The sequence below is a fragment of the Rhea americana genome, unplaced genomic scaffold, assembly GCF_003343005.1.
Source record: "Rhea americana isolate MKP2758 unplaced genomic scaffold, rheAme1 scaffold_57, whole genome shotgun sequence".
In the NCBI taxonomy this organism is placed as follows: domain Eukaryota; kingdom Metazoa; phylum Chordata; class Aves; order Rheiformes; family Rheidae; genus Rhea; species Rhea americana.
The window spans coordinates 25,366-32,676 of NW_028186723.1; positions in this window are offsets into that span (position 1 = coordinate 25,366).

The window sequence follows — 7,311 nt, forward strand, 5'->3', positions numbered from 1 at the left end:
CGGTCCCGTCGGGCCGCGGCCGCTTCCGTCTCGCCTCGTCGCCTGGGCCGCGGGGGGAGGGGCGGGGCGCTCCGGCGGGCGCTGACTCTCGCGAGAGCGCCCGCGGGTCACGTGCCGCCGCCCCACGCCGTTGGTCGGCGCAGCGCCCCGCTGCGTCACGCGCCCCGATCACGTGGCGGAGGACGAGGCTGGAGGGGGCGGGGCCACTTCGCCGCCCGCGCGAGGAAACGAGAGCGGCGCGGGCGCAGCGCGCAGGCGCTTGACGGCTCATCCGGGCACCTGCTCTGTAGGGCGCAGGCGCGGCGCGGCGCGGCGCAGGCCTCTGTGGGCGCCAGGAAGGGCAGCGGCGGGGCCGGGCCGGGCCGCGCTCGTCGGGGGAGGCCTGGGCCGGCCGCCGCGCGGAGCGGAGCGGGGGGGCGCATGCGCACCGCTGGGGCGCGGGCGCCTCGAGGGGGCGAGTCCTCGCTGCGGCCTTCGGAGGCCCGGCCGCGGCGGGGGGCTGCGAGCGCGGCCGCGGCGGGGGGTGCCCGCTCCGCGGGGGGAGCCTGCTCCGCGGCGCTCGCTGCCGAGGAACCGGTGGGAGCGTGGGAAGGGGGCTTTCCGCGGGGCGCGGTTGTGCTGCTGCTGCTGTGCAGCCAGGTTTTCCCTTCACGACCCCGCTGCCCCTCTCGGGTCGCGCCGAGCAAAGGTCGGCAGCGCGCGTCGCCGAGCACACGGGCGGCCCTCGCGCGGGGGGTGTTGGCTCGCTGTTGCAGGCCGTAAGTGCAGCAGGAATCCTAAAAGGGGGAACATCGACTGAAAGCATAGACCTCACGAAAGTCGCTTTCTTCAGGACAAAGCTGAGCTGTGTGTTCGTGAAGGAATGACTTCAGGTTTCAGCTCTACWGAAATTTACAGGCTAATGTGAGAGACAGCATGGTGTTTGAGATTGGGTGCATGTGGTAGATACTCTGGTTTGCGTCTTTATTTTGGGCAGYATTGGACACAAATACTTTTAGGTTGTTTAACTGGTAATTAAAACCATGCAAAACTCAGTACCAAACTGGGATAGGAGGTCAAAAGGAATACCACATGAATGCCACATACTATTGCTCTTTAGGAATAGKCTGTCCCAAGTTGTGCTTAATAATAGGCATAATCTGTGGTTTCTGTAATGTGTAAAAGATGCCAAAATATATTCACAACTTCTTTTCATCTTTTCAAAGAAAGGCAGATGCTGTGAGATGTGCTGGGACACTGGTTCCACGAAAGAACCGGGTGAAATGCTACTACTGAATTGTCGAGCAGCAGACTGTACAAGCTTTCTACAGTTTTTACAGTAAAGTGTTCTTTAATCCAATATCAGAAGAACAGTAGACGAAAAATGTCAGGATAGAATTAAGCCTGAATAGTTTTAAAAGTGAAGGTAGTCTTTCAGAGTGTTTTGACAATTTCTTAATTTTAATGGTCATCTTAGTATTCAAAGCAATTCTTTATCCTAAAAGAGTTGTACTTTAACTACAACAGCTCTTAAACTAGAAGTTGAAATTAAATATAGGAAGTCTTAGAGCTGGCATGAATATTTTTCAGAGGAAAAAAATGCAGTCTTAAATGAGCTCAGCAGAGAATCTTTGTCAGGTATCTATTTTGAATAATCATGGCCAATTGAGGTTGGGTAATATGTAGTAGGAATTTAGGACTAGATTGGCTGACTTTTTCATCCTATAATTGTAGGTAGTAATGCAATAGGTATTTTACTTAAAAGGGCAACAAAGTATCTATTCTGCTCACTGTAGCTAAGCAAATGGTAAGAATAGAAGAGTATATATCAGCAAAAAGAATCCAATTGATCCTACAACAGGAGAGGAAAAGAGGAGAAGCAGCCTAGTGTGCCCTTCAAGCCTACCCCAGAAAAAAAATCTTAGTYGAAATCTAGTGAGTAGTTCAACTTTGAGGCTCTGTGAGCCAGACAAATCAAGCATGCACTCCAAAATTTTCTGCGCTGCCAGCAGGATCAGTGTCTCCTACTGTATGCAGCACATCCCAGGAAGGTGGCTTGACTTGGATGCTGTTTGGGTTTCTTTACATGCCAAGGGGGAAATGCATTTTCTGCATTCTATGATACTTGGTTTAGGTCCTCAGAGGATATCTTGACAGGAGATAAAAGAGGTTTCTGTACTGCAGTAATAATTACAATACAAAAGTTACTGGATGCTGTTTGTGGTAAGATAAAACCTAAGAGAAACAACAAACATAAAAACAGAATCGTTCAGTATTTTAATTAATATTCTGGAAACATGTATTAAAACATTTGCTAATAGGAGCTGGTGGACGATTCAGTGATTGTTGAAAACAATGTGTGCAAATTTCTTGATACAGAGTAGTTTCAATGACTTTGTGAGCACACCTGTCAGTCAAAATGCACTTTAATACAACTGATTTCAACTTTACATCTAGGAATAAGAAGTGTATAGGCCATATCTTCAGGAATTAAGTGACAGAAGAGGATTAAGGAAGMATGTAATGTACAAATATCTCCAAGTGCAACTAAGCAGCAAAAGAAGAAAATGTCCCTGGTTATATAAACAGAAGAGCAAGAGTAAGGAGATTTTACTTCTATAAAGGGTGTTGGTGAGAATAAATACTGAAATGCTGTATATGGTTCTGGAGTCTGGAGTTTTCTGCATTCTGCAAATYTCTGAAAAGAGCTACCAGCATTATTCAATGACCAGAGAAAATGTCTGTCTTTCAGTGAAAGACTAAAGTACAAAATTTGTTTAGTTGGTAGAAGAACATTGAGAGGTGACAATTACATAAATACTTTGAGAGGGAAATAGTGTGAAGTACGTAACACATGAAAACATAACAAGGCTCGGTGACTGGGACCTAAAGCAACACAGAGTAATTTTAGAAAATGGAATGAATAAGGAAAATTAGAGGTATTTTGAAATGAATTGCTAAGAGAAGGAGCATAATGGAGAAGGTTCTTTTTTCTCTTGGGTTCTTCAGGATAATGCCTTTCTAGAAGTTAGTTCAACATGTGCTACAATTTAAACACATGCTATTACATCTGTGAAGACAAGCCAGTTCTTGCATCCTCTAATCTTTAACTCTTACAGATTGAAATTGTATCCTTAAAAGTGGATTTGGCTTCACCCAGAAATACAGATATTTTTTACATACTTACTAGTTATAGAGCTCCTATAGTATGTTGATGAAAATCATAAGCAGCGCTCCTATCATCTTACAGATTCAAAATTATAAGCGAGATTTTAGAAGAGGCTTCATCAAATGATCTGTACTTGGAAGAATATCTGTATAATTACGTGTTAGTACTATCTAAAACAATGTGCATCCAGCCTTTGTCAAGAGTTTGTTTCTTCTGAATTTGTTGGGAGATCAAAGCAAGTTCAGGTGTGTTCTTGCTATGTTTGGAAATTTCTAACTACATCCAGTACTTTCATCTATATGTGGGCAACAGAGTAGCTTCCAGAAGAAATCTRTCAATTCATAAATCTCTACTTTTTATGAGCGTTTGTACTTTGAGATGCAACATTACAATGTACACATAGAGAAGAGCCATATTCATACAGAGAATAAAGATGTACTTTGTTTATATCACTATATACAAAGTAAACATCTAATACTATGTTCCTATATTTTGATACAGCATTTTGTCATTTGTTATATAAGACTTTATTGCATAATTAAGACATGTAAAATTTAAGACTATTCATCACAAATGCTGTTTATTTAACAGGTAACTTGATTAGTTCTTATCTTAGCCAAACCTACTTGCCATTAACCTTGAGGCTTCCAGCTAGGTTTACTAATAGGAAGTTGTCAGATAAATTTTATATTGCTTTGGGAACAGCTGGGGAAATTTGTTTTAACTAGAGACTTCCTTGCAGTGCTGGTGCTGTCTGTTAGGTAGCAGTTAGYGTGGTGGTAGCGTAGATAGTCTGTAAAGAATGGCATCAAACGTTTTGGGGGGATTGTGTTGGGAAGAAAATGTTTTTATTAACCAGCTGATGTATAGTTGGATATGTTTTGGGGCTTATAACAAAGGGCCTGTCTTTTTTTATACGTACTAGCTTAACAGTTGGAAGAGACATTGTTGCTTCCTGCAACTGCGATTTCATTGTCCAGTAGGTGGTAGTGGTGCTGCATAAAATGTAGGTATCATTAGATGTATTTAAACAGCAACACAATAAATTATTATTTTGGAAGACCGGAATTATGTCTCCTCTTAAAATCAAATGCATTATTTTTACAGCTAGAGCTGATAGAAATAATTTTAGGTGTATATTTCTAAAGATAGCTGGATTCAAACTTTTAAAACATGTATGATCTATGTTGAGTTCAAGTGCTGTAAAATCATCACTATTCTGCATTCCTTAAACCATGGAGCAGCTCAGGGTAAGATGGAAACCTGCAATGGAAGGGAGTGCTCAGTAGCAAATAATGCTATAAAGACAATTGTGTCCAAATAGTTCAATATTCCTGGTTACTTCCTCTGTATGGATAAATTGTTACGCTCGACACAGGGATTTAGTAACTAACAAGAATTCAGCTTTTACAAACAAAGCAGTCTGTCCTTGTGACAAAAATTACAATCCAAACATAGGCCAAAATKGAGATAGATTTTTATTTTTATTTATTTATTTATTTATTAAGGCTTTTCTGGTAGGTTGCCTTCTGGCATGCATTGTACGTTAGGTTTGAAAGACATTAGTATATTCATTTGACTTGAACCACTAAGTAAATACCAGATTAATACTTAGATTTTGAGAGTTATTTTCCTGAAGATTATTTTTTGTTCTAGCTGATGTGTGCCTCTTAGCGAAGYTGAACTTTTAAATTTTTTATCATTTGTCATAGTGCTGTTGTTTTTCTCACAGCGTCGCTCCAACAGTTCTGCCATTAGATCTGTCAACATTRTCCATAGTTAAAATTATATAACACTTCCTATTATAAGGCATTGTTTTTGTTACTTCTGCAAAATTTGTTTCTTTGGGCTGATTTTGACTGTTTGGCTCTTGTTGAACTTTGGAAAGCTTCAGCAGTTTGACACAAAAATCAAGTTATAGAAAGAAATGTTGATTGGCAGACACATGATAAAAATATACAGCTATTTTGTTGAAAGGTTTTAATGTCTCTTTGTTTTGGAATAGGGACTTGAAACTTGTACTGCTTATTATATGCTTATGATATGGTTTTTTTGCTGTTACACACTGAAATTTGTCTTAGTTTCAAGTTTTTTAAAATACTTGCTTATGCAGAACTTTACTTGGATGCAAAGCTAGGTACTTACAAAGRTTGTTAGACTCTACAGCTCTAGCAGCCAGCACCAATTGTGGTGCTAAGCAATGAAATTGAGAGCTCAAACATGCTCTGTGCTCTGAGTGATTACAGTAATTATGCCCCATCAGTGAACAAGGCACAGTGACTGAAACTGAGGAGTAAAAATGACTGCGAATAGGATGAGGAATAAGAGACAGGCTGTGGCACCATAGAAGGAAGGAGAAAAAGAACTGGGAAGAACAGACAAGAAGCCTGTGTCCATTAGAACATCATCCACTTTAGAAGAGTCCAAGATTCTTGGATTTTAATTCCCTTACTATTGACAACTTTGTGAAACCTCAAAAAGTGCTAGCTTACCTAGGAGATGAGAACCTACTAATTTACCTAGACCATTCACTCTGTTGACGCAAGTGGCAGGTCTATTTGATGAATCTAAATCAGGCCTACACAACCTGCAGCTTGTCAGGGTTTTTTTTTGGCTTGACATGAGTCTTTGATTTGAAGGAGTATGCCATGTCGTGGTGCAGCTCCTTTTTCAGAGGCATTCTTCCATCTGCATCAGTCAGCATGTCAGTACAGATTGCCTGGGGACTTCAGAAGTCAGCTGGAGACTTGCCTTCCTTTCAGGGTGCTGGGAAGTCTGTTCTGAGACTCTTTATGCCTGTCAGAAAAGTTGCGAAGATGAGGGGAGCTTGGGAAGTTGAGCCYGAAATGATTAGGAGAGGAGCTTGAACTAGTGAGCCAGAGGTGTGGGAGGTTTGGGAAGCAGGAACTCAAAGTTACTATGGAAACAGCATAGGGGTATTTTATATTCATGAGTGACCTGGGAAGTAAGGGAGAAGGAGTGCTGCTATGATGAGTTGTGGGACTCTTATGGAGAAGAGAGAAGTACTGTAGTAGTGAGAGTAGACAGAAGGGGAGTTATTGTGTGTGAAGGGGAGAGCAAAAGTAGTAATGAGTGAGTGAGTGGGAGGAGAAGGCGATGTTAGGTACAGCTGACAGCAGTGATGACTGCGTGAGGATAACTAACTGCCTTTCCCCACTGAGGCGTCAGTGCCAGCCTGGTACCACGTGCTAGCTGGGTTTGCAGCAGCTGATGAGCTGTACAAGCAATCCCTGGCTGATGAGCTGCTGCAGATGGCAGCTGCTTTGCTGTGTCCGAGCGGTTGCAGCTCAGTGCTAGCCGCTGGTTTGGTGATCCACCTACGTGGGAGGTGTGCACCCCTGGCTTAAACATTCCAAGCCCTGCGAATGGGAATGTCAGAACGATTTCATCTGATAACTTTGCTTTCACTTTATCACCTACTTCACTTTGTTGTCTTTTATTAACATAAGSACGAATATTACAAGAATATTCGTGTGAAGTCAACCCCCTGAAATTCCAGCATTATCACTGCCTGTGTTGCCTTAGTCTGACCATTTCTGCTAGTACATTAGGCTACAGTCTTTAATTACATTATCACATACTTTCATCCTCCTCCTCTTAATCTCTGTTCTGTTCAGAACACAGGATTTACAGTAATCAAGGTTGTGCAATCAAGAAAAGGCTATTGTAGATCCTGCATCTCATTTTACTGAATTTTAAAGGAAAGTAGCTGAAAGAAGAGGACGATAACTTTGCAAGAGGGCAATTGAATGCCACCATAAAGACCTATGTCGAGTCCCCTGTGCAGAGTATGTTCACAATGTGAGTGCAAGAGACTTGTGTATGGAAAAAGAAAGCTCAGGATGCAAACTGTGCAATAGCAGTTGACATTGAAAACTGACCAGAGAAGGTCTGATTCAGCTGCAGATTATTTTGTTGCTATTGGAGCACAGCTAGATTGCTTTTAGGGACTATGTCATGTGTTTGTAGTTTTGAAAAATCATAGCATTACTGTAAYTTGCTACAGCTCCTGATCAGTATTACTTAGACCATAGGGATAGTTGTTGTGGGACAGTCAAAAACAGAAAGAAAGCAGTTTAAGACAGACTTATTTACAAAGAGAGTACTGAGTGCTTTCTGCCACTTTAAAAGTTCGTGAGATC